This window comes from Sturnus vulgaris, chromosome 29 (assembly GCF_052056855.1).
Source record: "Sturnus vulgaris isolate bStuVul1 chromosome 29, bStuVul1.hap1, whole genome shotgun sequence".
Lineage (NCBI taxonomy): Eukaryota > Metazoa > Chordata > Aves > Passeriformes > Sturnidae > Sturnus > Sturnus vulgaris.
Window position 1 is genome coordinate 5,654,489 of NC_142271.1, and position 19,763 is coordinate 5,674,251.

At 53.6% G+C, this 19,763-nt stretch overlaps 1 protein-coding gene across 1 annotated transcript in view; it reads right to left on the reverse strand.

Annotated features, from left to right (window-relative positions):
- PLXNA2 (plexin A2) overlaps positions 1-19,763 on the reverse strand; it is a 137,210-nt gene that overhangs the window by 103,578 nt on the left and 13,869 nt on the right. The window lies entirely within an intron of this gene.

Genomic DNA, 19,763 nt, shown 5'->3' on the forward strand with positions numbered 1-19,763 from the left:
GTGGTGACCCAGACCACTGACCCCTTTCCTGTCACTCTACATTTGCTCTGGATGTTTTACACAGCGAGGGGGCAAAGCCTTCACAATTGATCCAGGCTGCATCCGAAGGCTCCGCGGTTACCGCGTGGTTTCAGCTCCACCCCTGGCTCGGGGGCTCTTGGTCTGCCTGTCCTCCTCAGAGGAGAGATCTGGGGGGGCAATGCTGGGGTCAGGACCTCGGGCACAGGCTGGGCACTTCTCATTCACACAGAAGCTCCTCCGTGTCCAGTGTCTGTTTAAAAGCCACAAAACGCAGCCTCCATTTACGCCAAAGTCATGACACACATCACAGAACCCCAGCGTGGTTTGGGTAGGAAGGCAACCTAAAGATCATCTCATTCCAAACCCCCTGCCGTGCTGGGGGACCATTCCACCATCCCAGGTCACCCAGAGCCCCATCCAGCCTGGCCCTGAACACTTGCAAGGATGGGGAGCCCAGATGTTGGCACTGCCCAGGATTAAAACAGCTGCACTGGGTTTGTGTTACCTGAACTCCAAAAAACCAGCCCGAAATCACTCGCTGCTGTTATGTGACACCAGCCCTGACTCACAGCCTGGCCTGCAGCTTCAGGGCAAAGCTCTCTGCAGCATCCAGCAGGCATCCAAAATCCCCCAAAGTTTCTCAGTCCTGCCTGATGCGAGCAGAGGTTTGCCAGCCCTTCCAAGCCGAGCTTTGCTCAGCTCCAGCTGAGCCTGGCGTGAGCAGATTGTGTGAAAGATGAAGAATCACCATCTGGATTCCTGCAGTGGAGACAGCCAGGAAAGTTTCTGGAGAAGGCACAGTTGTGTGGGAATGTGCAGAAGCGTCCCTGCAGCAGCAGCTGCGGTGCCAGAGGAGCGCAGGGGGCTGCACAAGGCTCTGCACAAGGCTCTGCACAAGGCTCTGCACTGGCACACGAAGCCTTTGCCCAGGAGCTCTGGCTCCAGCCCAGTCCAGACTGGGAGATGCTGCTGCTCTGACAGGGGTTTGGCAGTCGGAGTGGGTTTGGGGTGGGCTCATGTTAAAGACCTTTGGCCACGAGTCAAGGACACAGGGGTGGGGAGGGGACCATGGCAGCTTTTCCCCTGCAGCAGGAGAGGAGCTGGGGGCCCTGAGCTCCTGCCCCAGCTCCAGGAATCTTTGTACAGCCCCGAGCACATCCCTGTGTCCTCCTGTCCAGATGTAAAACGGAGATAAATTTACCCTCGTTTCCCTCCCAGTGGCTGCTCTCGGGGGCTGTGGGCAGGGAACACCAGCACAGCGGTGGAAGGATTTGCTCTGTATTATTGCAGAATCAATAAATAATGCCCAAGTCCCTGATGATATCCCAGCAAAAAGCTTGAGCAGAAGGAGGCAAAAGGAGGCGAGGAAGAGGAGCTGGCACAGGTGCTCTTTCTGCTCCAGTAAAAATGCAGCATTTTAAAAGGAAAATGATGTCTCTTCCAAGAAGTTGTGGAGCAGTGTTGGAGCAAAGTGCTGAGGGGTGCAGGGACAGCCCCAGTGAGCTCTGGGCAGGGGGACACGATGGGGACATGGTGGTGGCACAGGGTCCCCATGGATGCAGGGATGGGGACCCACCTGCAGCTTCCCACGCTGCTGGCACAGACAGGATCCAGCCCCTCTTTAATAAATTCATCAAAGCATTTGTAAATTAACTGCGTGCCCTCGGTGTGACGGCGCTGGCACCCCCGGGAGGGGCTGGAGCAGTCCTGGCTGTGGGATGTAATTAAACACCAACATTTGTATCCTGTGCTCCACGCAGTGCCCGTGTTTGCTCCTGTTAATTGGGATGTGAGGGGAAGAACCACGGCAGAGCCCTGCGTGTTTTCCCTTCACGGTTTTGGCAGCCAAACCCCACCTGTGCCTGCTGCACCCAGGAGCAGAGGTTACCTGGCCTCCCATTCCAGCATCCCCTGCTCAGACCAGCTCCCCTCTGATGGAACAGCTCACCCGGAGTGTCCCTGTGTCACACAGCCCCTCTCCCAGCCTGTCCCTGTCCTGCTCCATCCCTTCCCCGCAGCAGCTCGGTGCAGGCACAGCCTCCCGTCCTTGCCATGATCGCTGCAATTTGGAGCAATTTCCCTGCCAGCCTCGCTGCAATCTCGTGTAATCTCCCCCCAAAGGGGATCAGAGATCCCACGGTGCTGTAAGGAATGCAAATCACGTCCCCCCACGGTTCTGAATAATGCAGAGGAGAGCAGCCAGGGGTGGGGGCTCTGCCTGCTCCTCTTTGGGGATTCTCCACCTCAGCTCAGGCACACAGAGAGCTCCAGCAGGGGCTGGGCAAGGGAATTCACTTGTCTGGACCATTCCAGCTGGAAGCTTCCTGCAGGTCCCATGGTTAAAGGTGCTGGGGACCCATCCCAAGGGGCCCTGTGGGGTTTGGTATCCAAATGGTGTCACCAGAGCTGGGGTGGTGAGTCTGTGAGCTCACAGAGCCCTCAGCAGAGCAGGTTTGGGCTCAGAGTGGGAATAAATACAGAGTGAAGTCTCTGCATCTCACCTGGCCATGCCTCCCTGCTCCCAGCAGCAGCAGCAGCATCAAATTCCCTGTTCCACATCCCACTTGTGTGGAGCAGCCAGCCTGAGGGACATCTCGTGGGGGTGGAGGGACAGGAGGTGAAACTTGTTCTGCTGCTGAACGCCAGCTAAAATCCAGCAGTAAAAACCTCTGCTCCTCTCAGCCCGAGCCACAGCTATTTACCAGTCCAGTTGGCAATTCCAGCAGAGCTCCCAGGCCCTTCATTTAAGGTGGAGATGAAATTCCTGGCTCTGGCAGATGCCCCTGGATGCTCCATTCTCACCCCAGACCCTCAGATCTGTGGGTGAGATGTGGAGCTGAACCCATCCCTGAATTTAATGTTTCAAACCTCGTCTCTACCCAGCAGCACAGAGTCCCCAGCACTGAGCAGCACCACCAGGAGAAGGAAAAATGGAAAATCCAAATGCAGGGAGGCCCAGAAATAAGGAGGGAGAGACCAATGAAATATTTTTACTTTGTTATCCTAACGGGATGTGAGTTGGGAGAAAGTTCCCAGAGGGCACATGAAACTTCTGCCAGCTGCATTTTCCTTTCAGAAACCCCAGCCAGGCTGACAGAGCCCTCCAGATTAAGCAGGGATTTGCTCATTCTGGGATTTTGCTGTAATCCAAACCACAATTCCCTGATAAGCTGTTACCACATTTGTGAACCAAAGTGTCCCAGATGCTCGGGCTGCCAGAAGAGCCCACAAACCAATTCCTGCAGGGAAATGTGGCCAATTCCCAGCACTGCCAATCTCCCTTTGATGAGCACAGGCAGCAGGAGCAGCACAGCCAGGTGAGAACAGCACAGCCAGGTGAGAACAGCACAGCCCTGGGGTGTCTGTCAGGTCCCAGAGCATTTTGCAATATTTATCAGCCTGGCACCGTGCCTGCACTGCCAGGGACACACATGAGGACACACGTGTGGCAATGGGGGAAGGCTGATTTGGGAGAGCAACCCTCCAAAAAAACACAGGGACTGCAAAGATAACGAGCTCTGCTTTTCTAAAAATTACTTCTTATAGTTGGATCAAAACTCCTTTAAAGTTTTGGCGTCTGATCCCCTTTAAAAACAACCTTCACCATAGCAGCACTCAGTAAAAAGCCACTTTTTTGTTTGTTTTTTGGGGTTTTTTTTGTTTTTGTTTTTTTTTTTTTTTTTAGGAAATGCATTCCCAAAAGGCATTTCCAGCTGCTCCCAGGGCAGAGAGGGGCAGAGCCCGTGAGCACAGACCCTGACCCTGCACAGCCACGGAGCAGAGGAACCAAGAGCAGGGATGTGATGAGCACAGGAGGAGCCTCCTGGGCACTGACACTCAGCTCTACCTGCAGAGAATTGAGGTGGGCTGATATCGAGTCCAAATATGTAAAAATCAGCGGGAGGGATTCTTTTCCAGCACTGGGCTTTGTTGTTGAGACAGGAGCAAGGGAAAACAGATCCCTCTCCTCTGGCCAAGGCTCTGCTTTGGAGCTCCCCCGAGCCTGCCCAGATTCACCACCCCTGTCCCACCCCAGCAGCAAAATTGTCCCCAGCATGTCAGGGCTGCCAAAGCACCCTCTCCTGTCTCCCCACCCACCTCTCCCTGCACTCAGCCCCTCTTTCCTTTCCCTTCCAACAACACGAGCCTCAGGAAAACACAAACCTCACTTTAAACAAAGGCTGACATGTCTTGAAACAATTATTGCCCATCCTGGGGGAGGAGGAGGGCTGGCAAAAGATTATTTTGGGAGATTAGTTCTAGAGTGACTGACAAACTGATATGCAACAGCGTTTGTTTTTAATCTGAAACAGGTTTGGGATGGAATTGAGGGGAAAAAAAACACCAAAAACCTGCAGCCACCCACTGCCAGGAGCTGCTGGGAGGCAGAGGAGCTGCAGCCAGCAATACTAATGTGCTTCTCAGTGAGCAGCCCTGCTGTCCCTCCCAGCACACATCCCTGTCCCCAGCACCCGCCTGGGAACGTCCCTCCCTCCGTCCCTGGGGCAGGGACAGAGCCACAGACCCACAGGAGAAGTTGTGCTGCTCCTGGGACATCACCCACGGACCCCCAGAGCCCCCCAGCTCACAGGGCTGGGCTGGAGCCTTGCAGTGGGACTGGGGGAAGGTGATTTTTGCACCAGGCTACTCCACCAAAGTCAAAACTTTTCCAGTTATCACTGGGTTTCCAGTGTTTATTGGGTGCTTTATTCCTGTATTTATTGGGTGTTTTATTCCTGTCCAGCCCAGGGAATTGTCAGAGGCTGCAGCCCATGGGGACAACCCCAACCCAAGGATTTCCTGGGCTCCAGCCCCGGGATCACACCAGTAAAAACACCACCAATAAAAACACCACCAATAAAAACACCACCAATAAAAACACCAGCAGATGAGCAGGCACACACCAGCTGTGGGAGGAGCAGGGGAATTAAATTAATCCCTTCATTATCAACCTGACCCCTGGAAAAATCTGCAGGAATGGCTCTGAAGGTCCAGAGCAGAGCTCTAAAGCCACCAGCTCAGCTACCCCAGCATCTGCCAGCACAGCCAGGCTGGGCTCTGATCCCCTGGCACCTGGGGCTGCCAGGGCCAGGCAGTGCCACCAGCGAGGCCACCTGTGCCACCCTGGCAGTGCCACCAGTGTGAGGCCACCTGTGCCACCCTTGGAGCAGAGAGCTGGGGACAGCCAGGCTGGAAGGGAAAGGGACGTGGAAAGGCAAAGCTGGCACAGCTTTTACAGCAGGGACACTTTGTAAATCACTTTCTTTTCATCCTGAGCACACACCAGCCCAGCAGCAGGATCTGTGCCTTTCCTGGGCACCTGGGGGTTTTTTTTCTTGCCCATTTCTTGCTCTTTTTTGGAAGAAATTCAATGGGTTTTCTTTCACTGCCCCTGTGTTACCAACAAAGACCTGGCTCAGAGTCTGTCAGTGCATTAATCTGTGCTGCTGAGTGAGGTGATGCTGGGGCCTGGGGACAGGGTTAAATATTAGGATATATAAATATTGGATAAGCAGAGATGGGAAGGGAAAGGAGGTGAGGATGAGCCCCTGGGGGATTTTTGGGAGGAAAGATCAGCCATCAATGCAACTCCAATGGAAACCCCAAGTGTTGCAGTGCCCGGGGTCTGACAGCCACACTCGTTGCCAAATTCACAGGCAGCACCCAGAGACAGCTCAGCAAACACCCCCAAATGTGCATCCCACAGAGAGGGGAAGCTCCAACCTCTGCCCACGCTCCAAACCTGCCCAAACCTTCCCCCAAAGCTGCCAGATCTGTTTGGGGACAGCCACGCCTGCCCCAGGTGCTGCTGAAGGAGGCTCAGAACCGAGAGCAGCTGCCTTTGTTCATCTTTTAGCAGATTTTTCATACAGATTCTAAGAAGTTTAAAAAAAAAAAAAGCCCCAAATCCACCCCAAAAAACACCCGAAGGCAGTGGCCATGCACAGGATCCTCGGTGCATGGAGCAGCCAGGACACCAAGAGTGCCACCAGTGTCACCTGCAGTGGGGCAGGGGACGGGCAGCATTGCGGGCCCAGATGCCACATGGCAGAAGGGGAGCAGGCTCGCAGTGTGGAGGGATTTCTGCTCCTGCAATCCAATCCCCTCTGCTGAGCTGCTGCCAAGAGCCCTCCTGGCCCCGCTGCCACGCAGAGGCTGCTGCCAACAGCTCCTGGGGAAAGTTTGGGAGGGGGAGGAGACAATGGAAAATAAGGGGAAAAAAAAAAAAAAGAAAAGCCCTCTCCTTCTTGAGATGAATATCTCCAATTTAATTTAATTTGAAGAATAACAACCAGGGAGCCAAAGGCAGAGAGCACTGGCCCCCAGCCCGTCTCCAGCACGGTCCTGGTGGTCCTGGATGGGGTGGAAGTGGCACCACACCTGGGGAGGGGGGATTAGCACGGGGGAGGTGCTCCCTGCTATTCCCATTCCCAGCACGGACAGGCAGCTGAAAGCAGATTTATCTGCTGGATAATAAAGGCAAAAGATTCTCAAAGGGGACGAGTTTCGAGCCAAATCGCCAGGCTCCTGCACTTCTTTCTTTAATCCCTCTCAAAACTGTCAGAGTTAGACGGGGGGAAGGGGGAGCATGGGGGGCATCGTCACCCAAAAAAAGCAGCAGAGCAGCCGTGCCTGGAGCTCCTGTGGCAGCCAAGAGCTGCAGAGGTGCCTGCGAGGCACAGAGAGGAGATTAAGGCTGGATGGCTGCAGCCAGGCAAGGGCTGCTGGAGAGGATGGGAAGAGCACAGGGAAAAATTCCTGGATGGCTGACAAGGAGATGCTGAGACCATCTGGGTGAGGGGAGGGAGGGCAGGGAGCCAGGCCAGCCTGGCCAGGGGGAGGCAGGTCCTCCCAGCCTCCTCTTCCTCCTCGGGAGGGGGAGAACACCAGGCTGGAGCTCCCAGAAGGGCACAGACACAGCAGGGCTGTGTGCAGGGTTTGTTCTTCCAGCCCGGGGTGGAAGGGACCTCAAATCCCATTCCATGCCCGGGGACATCTCCCACTGTCCCAGCCTGGCCTTGGGCACTGCCAGGGATCCAGGGGCAGCCACAGCTGCTCTGGGCACCTGTGCCAGCCCTGCCCACCCTGCCAGGGAAGGATTTTTCCCAATATCCCATTTAAATCTCCTCTCTTGCAGGTTGAAGCCATTGCTCTCCTACTCTGGAAGCAGCAGCAGAGCTCAGAGCATCCCAGCTGTGCTGTCACCCTGTGACCCCAGCAGCCACCCCAGCCCTCATCCTCCTCATCCTCCTCATCCTCACAGGCACAGGGCACGGCTTTCCCTGCCCTGGAACAATCCTTGGTGTCACTTTGTGCTAGCAAAGGGCAGTGATGACAGCGTGGGTTGGTGCGAGGCTCAGCTGGTGCCTCCCTCACCTGCCCCAGGCCATCAGGAGTGTGACAGCAGGTTTTGGGACAGGGATGCTGCCCTTGTTGGGAACAGGACCAGGAGCTGCTGACACATTTGTCACAGGGCCCTGAGCAGCCATCAGATGTTAATGACTTGTGGCAACTGCTGACCTGGGTCAGATTGGAAGCAGTGACCCCAAAGGGAGAGCTTTGGCTCTCCCCAGCAGAGCCAATCCTGCTGTGCCTCTGCCAAAGGGAAAAAGGAGGCTCGGAGGTGCTGGGCTCCCCCATCAGCATTCACTGCAGGCACTGCTGCTCCCCGCGAGGAATCAAAGCCTCATTGATATGTGAATTATGAATGAAACCTTAAGCTTTTAAACTTTTAACCTGTGCATTTCTAAGAAAGTCTTAATTTAGCCAGAGACACGGCAGGAAAGAACAATGGTTCAGGGGGAGGCACTGGATTTTCTGGGCTTTTAAAACACACGCTGGTTTCAGATGAATATTTCGTTTGCTGAGCTATTCCCAGGGGCGAGAGGAAATCCTGATCCACACTGACCAAAGCCGAGGGCTGAAATCTGTGTTACCCTGAGCCGGGGATGAGGCTGATTGACACCGACACCATCCCTGCCCCAGCCCCAGCTCCTCCCTCGCCAGGTTTCTGGTTTCAAGGCACACTCCGGGATGCTTTGGTGGTGAGCAAACCCTGAACATCACCCGGACATGTTTGTGGATTTATCCCCGACCGGCAGCTGGGGCCAGGAGGGAGCTCTGGGAAGCAGCAAAGCGGAATTTGGGAGATCGGGTGGACAGGGGTCAGGTCACCTCACACCAAACAGAACCAGGGTGGCTCAGGCTGCTGGAAGCAGCCCTCACTGCAAGAATAAATTGTGTGAAGAGGAGGCTGGAGGAGCTTTGCCCGGGGCTGGGTGGGGCTCTCGAGCCTTTTGCCATCAGCGCAAATCCTGCCCAGTTTCCCCTCCCTGGAGCTCTCCCAAACCTCGCCTCGCTGACCAGGGCTCAAGGAGGTTTTGTTGATTTTCCAGACAACCTCGGGCACATTGCTGCCATCAGAGCTGGCACGGAGCTGGCGCTGAGCAGAGCCAGGAGCAGAGTGAGCCAGGGAATCCAGCTCTGCCCTGCAAGGGAGCATTCCCTGGAGAAGGACGCTGGGATTGCCTGAGGAGAAAACCCAAACCCAGGGAGAGCACACAGGTGTCACAGGAAGCTCAGGGCAGGGACAGAATCCCACAATGGTTTGGGCTGGAAGGGACCTGAAATCCCATCCCATCCACCCCTGCCGTGGGCAGGGACACCTCCCACTGTCCCAGCCCTGCCCAGCCTGGCCTTGGGCACTGCCGGGGATCCAGGGGCAGCCACAGCTCCTGAAAAACAGCCTGAAATCATCATCAGAGTCCTCCGGTTCCCAGAGGTCCGACAGCACCTGTTACAGGTTGGGGTGGAGCAGGGCTGAGCACAAAAAGCAGCTGAGGAAGGCTGAGGAGGAGGGGACGTGGTCCAGGGTGGACCCGGGGCTTGCCCAAAACTTCTCCTGCTGCTCAGAGGGATGGGGCTGGCAGAACTGGGGCAGAAGAGGCAATGCCACCCTTGGGAATGCAGGGATTAGACATCATGAGCCAGCAGAGCTGCTCGTTTTCAAAGGAGGGAAAAAAAAAAAGCTTGAAAAAAAGTAAAAATCAATCAGCCACAAATTATAAATAAAAGAGATGAAAGTTAAGAGCGGAACGAAACAAAGCCCCAGGTGGCCTCTGCCTGGGGCACTCCTGCTAATTTTAGTTCCTCAGCTCTTCCCAGGCTGTCTGGTTCCATGAGTGCAGTTTTAGAGAATTTACTGCAACACCCAAAAAATGTTCCACACTGGGATGGTCCAGCCTGGCTGGGGGTGGGAAAGGGGAAGGTGAGGAAGGGTCCTGTGGGACCCATCCCTGCTGTGCCAAACCCAGGGTGTCCCTGGGGTGCTGGGGGGTGCTGGCCATGCCAACACCCAACACCTCCCTGAACCACGGGGATTTGGGATCATGCCAGGGTGGATGTGCCCATCCCTGCAGCCCCCTCCTGCTCACCCCTGTGCTGGGGTTCCCTCCCACAAACCCCTCCCCACTCTGTGCAGAGCGCCCAGAGCCCCTTCCCCACCCCATTGCTGCCCCCTGCCCAAACCACGCTGGCTCTGGGGGTGTTGGGAGGGGGCTTGGCCAGGCAGAGCCCCCACGTTCATTCCACGGAGAGAAACAGCAGCAGCCTCCCTCACAGAAGCCTCCTATCCAGCAGAATGGATTTAAATACCTAATGAAGGAATAAATCTGGGAGCTGGAGACATTTACTGCGTCCTTATTCACACACAGCCTTTGTGGGGGCGGGGGGGCCCCAGCACCTGCTCGGGGCTGAGGGGATGGATCAGGCAGCGTCCCATAAATGAGCTCTACCTGTCAGGGGGGATTGAGCACTCCCGGCCTCCACATCCATTCCCAAGGACTCCCAGTGCAGAACTCTATCAGCAAGGACCTTCCCCGGGGGCTGGGGGAGCCAGCGGCGCGCTGGGGGGGACAGAGATGGATGGGGCCACTTTGGCTCTGCACGACACAGCGGGGATTTCTCTGTTCTGCTTTAAATCCCCCCCAGGCAGCGTGTCAGAGGGCAGAAGTCATGAACTCAGCCCAGGCACAGGCAGGGCTGAGGGGCTGTGCTGGAGCAGGGGCTCAGAGGATGCAGAACTCAGGAGTCCAGCCCAGCAGAGCCGGGTCGTGGCCACGTTCCTGCAGGTGGCAAAGCTCAGTTTGCCTTTGCTGTGGTGCAGGGATGAGAATCCTGAGCAGGGAAGGAGCAGCTCAAGGCCCCAGAGAACCGAGCTGGGATGGAGGGAGGGAGGGAGGGAGGGATGCACGGCAGAGTGGGTTTGTCTGGGCTCACAGAAATGTCACAGCCCAGGGAGGCTGAGCTGAGCCCACGGCCCCAGACACGGAGCAGGAGCTGCCACAAAGCCAGGGTTTAAATCTGAGTGCCAGGAGCATCCCACACATCCCCAACCTCACCCCACAGCACCAGCACCCCACGGGGTGGGGATGGCACTCAGAGCTCAGCCCTGGGTGTATTTTACATTTCAGGGAACAGAATGGAAAATATTCCAGATGGATGCTGAGGGACGGAGAAGCTGCACCTGCTCCATCCCACAGCATCCCAGAGCATCCCAGAGCATCCTACAGCAACTCACAGCATCCCACAACACCTCACAGCATCTCCCAACCATCACTTGGATCTCAGCTTTACCTCCCCCACCTCCCAATCACAGCCAAACCCATCCTGCCCTTTCCCTGCCCTCCTGCCTCCCCTCCCTCCCCCGCCATGCCAAAGGTCAGGTTTGAAATCCAGGGGTCAGGAGGAAGAAATGGAGCAGGGTCAGGGGTGAGGGAAGCACACAGGGGAGGAATTTCACCTCACCAAGCGTTTGCTTCCATGAATCAGCAGCTCCAGGGCTCTGCAGGAGTGGGGGAGCTGGGCTGGGCCAGGGCAGTGCAGAGAGGATTTGTGGGGACAGAGCAGGGTGTCCCCCACCCCACAGCCAGAGCTCTCCTCTCTCCTGAAGCTTCTTCCCTTTTTTTTTTTGGCTGATCCCAAGCTCCTCGAGATACCAGCACAAAAACCCCCACGGGAACGCCAACCCCCAAAGCAAAGCAGAAATGGAGCGAGAGGAAATTAAAGATGTGCTGAGCACATCTGGAGTCCCCCTGTTCCATCTGCGGAGCTGAGAGAGGCAGAAGGAGGCAGGGGAGGTCCTGCAGGTTCCTCTCCAGGTCCAGGGCAGGGAATTTGGCTCGTGCTGCCTCTGCCCAAGCAGGGCTGGAGTGAATAAATCCATCATCCCACAGTGCTGATGTCATCACTGGGCCCTAAAGAGCAGCCTTTGGGTTTTTGCTGTAATTTACATTAGCACTGCTCTCTCTATCTGCCAGACACATCCATTAGCTCTCCCTTCCCAAACTGCTCCCCAGCCAGGGTTGGCCACTTTGGGGAACCCTGCCAGGATTCCTGCCTGCTCCGGGGATTCACACCGGCCTCTCTCTGCTGGGAAGGCACAAAAAATTCCTGTGCTCAGGAGGGGAGGGATGCACTCAGCACCCCAGTGAACCCACAAGGTGGAGAGCAGAGAGCCAGGGATGGGCTGGAACATCCCCTCTGGAGCACAGGGACACAGCAGCTGCCCCAAGTGGAGAGGGACCATCCCCATCCCCATCATCCCTATCATCCCCATCATCCCCATCATCCCCATCATCCCCATCATCCCCATCATCCCCATTCCCCATTCCTCATTCTCATTCTCCATTCCCATTCCTCATTCCCCATCCCCATTCCCCGTTCCCAGGGAAGGTGGAGATCTCCTTCCATGCAGGAAGTGCAGCTGCAATTGAGAAAAGTGCTGCGAGAGCAAAAAAAGAAAAAGAAAATTAAAAAAAAAAGCTGTTTTCATGTAAATGTCCCTAATAATAAAAGTGAATGAAGAAAGCAACACATCCAAACAAGAAATAGTACATTTGTGCTAGAGAAGCAAAAATGATTCTAAAAAAGAGAGCTTTATCAACAATTTCCAGAAAGCTTGGGCTGCTCTTTAATGCTCCTCGAGGAATAACAGAGCTCCTGCTGGACCTGGGCTGCCTGGTGCCTCTGATCACAGGGCTCTGAACAAGCCAGGCTCAGCACAGCACACTTGAAAAACACAAAACTTGTTTGTTTTCTCAAGCAAACACTGAGCTGCCTTTCTCTCCCCAGACCTGGTGTTCGGTGCTGCTTGTCCTGTTCCTGCTGCATTTCCCTGGCAATCCCCACTCTGGGGCTGCAGCAATCAGCCCAATCCCAGCCCCAACATGGCCAAACTGCCCTAAAATCAAGGGCAAATAATAAAAAATAATAAAAATAATAATAATTAAAAAAAAAAATTAAAAATCCCCATGCAATGGGATGTGCTTTGCTCCAAAATACACAATATTTAAACATGTTCATCAGTTGATTGCTAACGGTGAAGGTCAGTGTTTATCTTGCTGTCTTTGTATTTTGGATTACAAGCTCTCAGCTGAACTGTGAAGTCAGAAAGTGCAGATATTCCTTTTCCTGGTGGGAATACAGAAATCAGCCTGGGTATCTTTGAAACTCCTCAGTCTCCCTTCCTCTATACCTGGACCTTCCAGATATTCTAATTATTTACTTCTCAGTAACGAGACCGAGTGGTGTGAAAGTCTCTGCACAAAGAAGAAAAGCAGAGAGGGTCACAGCCTGCTGCCCTTTGGCTTCAGAGCTCTGCAGAACCATTTAGCCCAAATTTACTGCAGAGCTGAAATTGCTCTGAGAGCCAGAAGAAAGAGGAAGGCAGGAGGAGGGAGTGGTTTCATTCCAGCTCTGTTATTCACTCATTTAAGCCAGGCCAGGGAACCCCTTTGCTCGTGGTACGGGGTCTGGGGGTGAGGAAGAGGAGCAGCAGAGCGGTGGGGAGGGGGAGCAGGCACAGGGATGCTCTGTTCTCCCCTCTCACCAGCCCTGCCTCGGGAGGCTGGCGAGGACAAGCCCCCCTTTGGTAGCCAAACCCATCCCAGGGGAGCTCCGGGCTGGAGCCACAGCTCTGCTATTGGGGAGCACCTTGATTTACCCCAGAGCATCTCCCTCACCCTTTTTCCTTTTTCCTTTTTTCCCTTTTTGCTTTTTTCCCTTTGTCCTTTTTTCCCTTTTTCCCTTTTCCCCTTTTTTCCTTTTCCCCTTTTTCCCTTTTCCCCTTTTTTCCTTTTTTCCCTTCACTCTCTGCAGTTCAAGGGACTGACTCTTGTTCTTTCCGGGGATCTGTGACCGGCATCCTCTCCAAGCAAATGCAAATCACGCTCCGAGTTGGTGGCAATGACCAATTTACGGGTGCCGCTGTTTTTAATGAGCTGGCAGGGGCAGAGGGACCGGGGCAGGACAAACAATTCCCACCTCCAGTCCCCCAGCGCCTCGTGCTGCTGGCTCCCAGCTTTCCAGGACGCTCAGGCTGCTTTGCCTAAGGCCCGCAGGCAGGTTTATGAGATTAAAGCCCGGCACACAATAAATAATTTAGCAGCTAACCACAAAAAAAAAAAACAAAAAAAAAACCAACAACAAAAACCTTCCCGTGCTGTATAGGAGCGAGGCTGTATGATGTGTACATTCATTTTAAATGCACATCACTTTCCTGTACATGGATGTGTTTGATGCAGAGCCGTGTAAACGAGGGAAGGGAACAACAGGAGAGGGGCAGGGCACTGCCAGGCTGGCAGGGGCTGGTGGGACAATTGCTGATGAAGCCTCTTGCTAATTACTGCAGCCTTTCCGTGCTGCTGCCTGTGCTCCCCCTTCTGCATCCCTGGCCAAGGAATCACAATCCTAAACCCTCCATTCCCCCACACCCTCCCGGGCTCCCCAGTACAAACTGGGAGTGACTGGGGGCCTCTCCCTCAGCTCAGGAGCAAACCCCATGGGAATTAGCTTAGGGTCACACCCCGGGCTCAGGCTCAGGGTTTTGCTGGGTGTTTTTGCCCAGGTCACAGCCAGGAAAGCCCATGGCCCTTCCCCAGCTCCGGATAATTCTGGTGCAAAATCCTTTGGGGTGCAGCATCCCCGGGCTGCCCACAGCAGGCACGGCTTCCTCTCCCTCTCTTATTTCCAGGGCTCTGCCTATCCAAGAGGCTCGGCAGGGATGGGAAGAGGCTCGTAGAAGGCAGGGGGAGGTTGGGATGGATCATAATGGGAGGGATGGATTTTAACGGGAGGGATGGATCCTAACGGGAGGGATGGATCCTAACGGGAAGGATGGATTTTAACGGGAGGGATGGATTTTAACGGGAAGGATGGACTCGTGCTGATGCGTCCCTGCTGTAAATACCGGGCAGATGCTCCGCTGATGGATCTGCATCCCAAAAACCCCGCAGGGTTTTACAGCCCTGCTCACCGCCGGCAGCAAGAGGCACCCGTGGCATCGACGGGCTGGAAACTCCATCAGGGATGGGGAGAATGTTCCAGCATCACCAGACACCCAGGGGAAGCCTCAGAGCCATCAGAGGATGGCTCACTTTAACTCTTCATGTTTTTTTCTATGGTTTACAGGATTTTTTTTTAAGTGTATAAGTATAGTCTATTCTTAAAGCTTAAATTTACGACGCCTTTTTTTTTTTTTTTTTCCACTGCCACCTCAAACCACAGCCGTGCTGCTCTTCCTTGGCATCTCAGTCCCTGCTTTTCCCCAAATCCCAACCTTTTTGCAGCAGCAGCAGCAGCAGCTCAGGGGCTGTGGCAGCGCCCAGGACTCTCCCGGCACATTTGTGGTTTCCACATTTGTTTTCACTGCCTCGAGGAGGCATTTAGAGAAGCAACAGAGCCTGGGCTTCTCACAGTATTTCTTGCCACCCAGGGATTTAAGATCTTACAAATGGACCAAAACCTGTGTTATTTTGACCTCTGAGGATTTTAAAAGCCTGCAGGAAAATATGTTTATAGTAAAGAAAGCATGAACTTCTTGACTTGGAGTAGAAAGGCAGGAGTCTGACGCTGCCCTACCCCCAAACCCAACAACATCCAGAGCAGCAACTCCTTCAGCTTCACACGCCAAGGAAAGCAGGGACAGGCAGGAAAAACCATCAGGAGTTCACAAAAGAGTTTGGAATTTCGTGATATTTTTCACCAAGATCATTTCAAGTAGAAACTCGTTATTGAACTTGATAAAAACATCGTGAAACGGAGGAGGAATAACTTCTGCCTCACTTGATGCTCATGAGGGAGATAATACCCCTGAGAGAAGGTGTGGGGATGAATTATCTCTGAAATATGTTCAAGGTAAAAACCTTGTTTGGATGGGGGGCTGAGCAGCCTGCAGGACTAAAAAGCCTTTGCAGGTCCCTTCCAGCCCAAGGCATTCCATGGTTTGGGAATTCCATGATTCCATGAGGCAGGATTGCCTATCCCAGGCAGGATGAGTTCCATGGATCAGGCTGCTCAGCACTCACAGCCTCCACTAACCCCTCTTGGTTCAGGACTGAACCAAACGAAATCGCTGCCCTCCAAAATTTCGAGTTGATTTTTCAAGGTGCCTGAACCTGCGTAAAACCCAGAGTCATCCCCATCTCCTGAGCCAGGAAATGAGATTAAAGCAGCCTCCGAGCTCACCTGGCTCCATTTCACATCCCCAGCATTGCCTGAACACCTGCCCCTTCTCTCTCCAGCAGCTATAAAAATATCTGCCAACTTCTGGCTTTTATTCTGATGGGACTTGCTCTGGCAGGCACCAGATAACAGAGCCAGGGAAGGGGTGCTGGGAGAAGAGAGGCCAATTTCGTGCCATTAAGAGGTGGCAGGGACATTCCTGAGTGCTCAGACCCACAGTCCAGAGGGACTTGGCAGCTCTGCCCCATCTCCAGCCCTGGACACACCCCAGGGCTCTCCTCTGCCTTCCAGCACCTTTCCCATTCCCTTGCAGAAATTCCAGTTAATGAATCCAGCTTCTGGCTATGAAAAATGGTGAGGGACCATGGGGTATTTTGGGGACCCATTTCAGCACAGATGGAAGCAAAGGGGAATTACTTTCTGAGGCTGGAAAATCCTTGTTTAGGGAGAAAACCCAAATCCCAGCTCCTCCAACCACAGCAGCAAGTCCAGTACTGAACAAACTCCTTTATTTCACATCCTAAGGCAAAAATCAGACTTCTTTTCTCAGACTTTTCAATTAAACAACTTCTTCAGCCAAACAAGAACCATCTGCCCTCTCACACCTCTGCTGGGACTGGGGATCTGCACTCCGAGGGTGATGGATTGAGCACGGAGCCCGCAGAGCCCCTGACCTCCCAACCTCCAGCTTAAAACCAGGCAAATCCTTTGCAAATGGATGATTTTCATCTGCTCAATAACAGCCCGGTGTCCTCTTGGCTTCTCCACACGCTGATGCAACCGAGTTTTTTCCTGAAGTGTGGCGGGATGCGGGTGCGGGGGCGATAATGAAGGATGAATTACGGGCATGAGATAATCATCCATAGGATGAAGTCATCTGAGGACAGGCTCGGACATATATATTTCATTGTGAAAGACCTCCTTTATTCCCACTAATGGAACGAATTAAATCAGCCAAGCTGAATAAAACTCTCACGTCCCAAGACGTAACCAACGCACTTAAAAGTTCTCTGTTCCTCTGGTGCAATCCAATCACTCATGGCTGAGCCTTGGGAAAGTGGAGGTGGGGAGTGAGGACAGAGTTCAGGAATCCAGCAGGTGACAGGAATCCAGCACTGTGTATTTCCCTGTGGCATCCTGCACACAGATCCTGAGCAGATTTTTGGGAGTGACCTCACAGCCTGGGATGGATTTGAGCCACGTCCAGGGGAGCTGCCCTTGGGACAGGTGTCAGGACAACGTGTGCCACCCATTTTCCAGGAGAATTGGGGCTGATTTCATTCACACACTTTATCCTTCACCTCAGGGCACCTGAAATAACCACACCTGGGCCCTTGCCTGCAGCACTGCAACACCTCCACATCTCCAAGCACACAAATAAAAATCTTATCACCACTGAGCGACTCAGTGCTGGGTGAAACCCAGGTACAACGTCACTGCTCCAGCTTTTCCCTCGCCTGTACCACCCAGGAGCATTCCCAGCTCGTGGGAAGGCAGGCAAGGCTGCAGGAACTGCATTTTTCCTCCAGCCAGCATAAACAGCATGATGGAAAAATAATACCTAGATGGCCACTGGCAGACAGAGCAGAGACATTTATTTATTCTTGATCACAAACAATGTCCTGCATTGACAAGCTGAATGAAGGGCACTTCACTGATTTATTAGACCTAATAAGAACCAGACCTCTCGGGATGAAATACAAGATTGATTTTTAGTGGTGAGCCTTGCTGCCATCCCAGGCGCTGGGCTCAGGCTGATGAGATGGAACCAGGCGTGCACAGGGGCTGACACAGCTCTGCTGGGGCAGGGGGATGAACGGGAGGAGTGGCAGGGGGAAGGGGAGATGGGATGGAAATGGGGAAATAACAGCCCTGCATGATGAGGGTTCCTCTTTTCTCCCTCCATCCTCCTCTCTCCCACTCAGGCTGTGGGTCTCAAGAGCAGCAAAGCACTGGGAAGTTTAAGGAATGGAATTCCTGGGAAAGCTCTGAGCCAGACTTTTCCCATGAATCTGCCTTCCAGAGGAGCCCCTTGGATCACAGCAAGTGCAATTTCCACAGCAGCCCCAGCATCTCCCAGCACACCACACTGGCTGAGTTCTGTGGATGCCGTTTTCCATCAGGAAAAAGACAACCAGCACAGCAGTGCTTAGCTTGAGGCCCTATTAATAGCAGTTCTAATTATATGGCTGCAAATTTAATTCATGGCAATGATTAGTGTCAAAATCAAAGGCATCACACATCAATATTGATAGAATTGTATGAAGCCCATAAACAGAACAAGCGAGCTGACACATCTCCCCCCAGCACTTAGTTGCTGTTAACTGTTGCATTAATGTCCCTTCTCATTTTGCTTGATGGAAATGGTTTTATTAGAGGAATCCACGATTCTGAGTGGTTGTTTCTCCAAAGTGAGCCCCTTTTCCCTTCTTCCCATAGGCAGGAGCCTGAGGTGCTTTGGAAGGAGAGCAGGAGGGAGAATTTCATCCCTTGTGCCTGTGCTTGAGCCCAAGGGCCACAGCTTCAGCAACATTTGCTTCTCACCCACTTCGAGACAATTCCTGGGGAGCAGAACCAGCAGGAGCTGGGAATGTGGCAGGAGCAGTGAGGTGAAGAGCTGAAGGCAGGAGGACACCAGTGAGACCACCAGGAGCTTCCAGTAAGGAATTCTCACTGGGGGAGCACAGGCAAACCTGAAAGATTCCGGAGCCATCTCCCTGACTTTGCTCCAGCTACACAAAAATGCCTTCCCTGAAAGCCCAGACGGAGCCAGCAGCTTGTTTCCAAAGGAAATCAGCAGCTGTGGGCGAGGGAATAGGTGTGACAAAGCTTTCAGACATTAATTGTGGGGGTAGATCTGAGACGGAGGAGGACACGAAGGAGATCAGGTGGAAAAGGCGTCTCCACAAATCCCTGGCACTTGCAGAGGTGCTGAGCATTTCCACCATTGTTTCACAGGTGGGGAAGGAGAGGTAAGGAGAGTCCTGAGCATCCCGAGCACTCCTGACTTCGAGACATGTCTGGTTATCTTGGAACAGGCACAAAATCCGCAGACAACCTGTTAACTTCCCCCAGGTCTCACCTCCTCTGCAGCCAGAGCCCCTCGGCTCAGTGCAGAGCTGCTTCCCACGCCTCACCTGGGCTCCCTCGGGCCATGGGAAAGATAATCCCACGTGTCAAATGAGGGAAAATCTGCTAAAGGTGTAGACGGAGCTGTGAGAGAGGGAACAGCAACATCCTCAGCCCCACACAGGGGAGCACAGGACCACGATTGTTCCAGTTAATTACAGGGGGATGGATCCCATCAGCTGCTGTTAAATATGGGCAGATGCCATGAAAGCCTGCCTGCGGTGAATGTCTGGGATGAACTGACTCCAGAGAGGGGCCAGTTCTCATCCAACAGATGAAGGATTGCAGGTGAAGGATTCCACAGCCCTCCCTCTGGACATCGGAGCATGAATAGATTAACTTTGCATCACAAAGTGTTCGGTGTAGACTAACACCAGGAATTAAACCGTGCTGGAGACATTGCTGCTTCTGTAATCCTTCATAATTCATGGAACAAGCCCACAAATACCTCGTGTGCAGGCACGGGCCCTTGGTTATTGCTGCCTCTGAATGAGGAGCCTCCCCTGTCCCCAAACCCTGCACACAGCGAGCCCAGGCTGCATCTCAGGCTGCATTCCTGCTGCATTCCTGCTGCATCCCTGCTGCATCCCTGCCTGCATCCCTGCCTGCATCCCTACTGCATTCCTGCCTGCATCCCCAGCTCTGAGCTTGGCACATGGTTTGGGATGTGCTGAGGGCTCCTCTTGCTTCCATTTCGTCCCAAATCCCGGCTCTCCCCTGTGCCACGGCACGGGAAGCTGGGAAGTGAAGGGCTCTGCTTTACAAGCTCCCTCTCCCCCACGTTCAAAATTGCCCCACTGACACTCGAGAGGCACCAGGGAGGCACCTAATTTACTACTACTCAGCACTTGTAAAGTGCTGAATGAATATTAATGAACTGATGTAATTAAAATGATGCAGACATTCAAGTGTAGTATCTGCCTGTCCTTGTATCTTCCTGGATAGATGAGGAAGAAATTCCCTGCTGCTTAAGGACTCAAAAAATTAACAGCCTGCTGTTGATTACATTTGTTAACTCTTTCCTTGGCATGAAGGAGCAGGGGCTGCATTTAACAGGTTCACCTAATGCTCTCATTTAGAGCTGAGGTTAA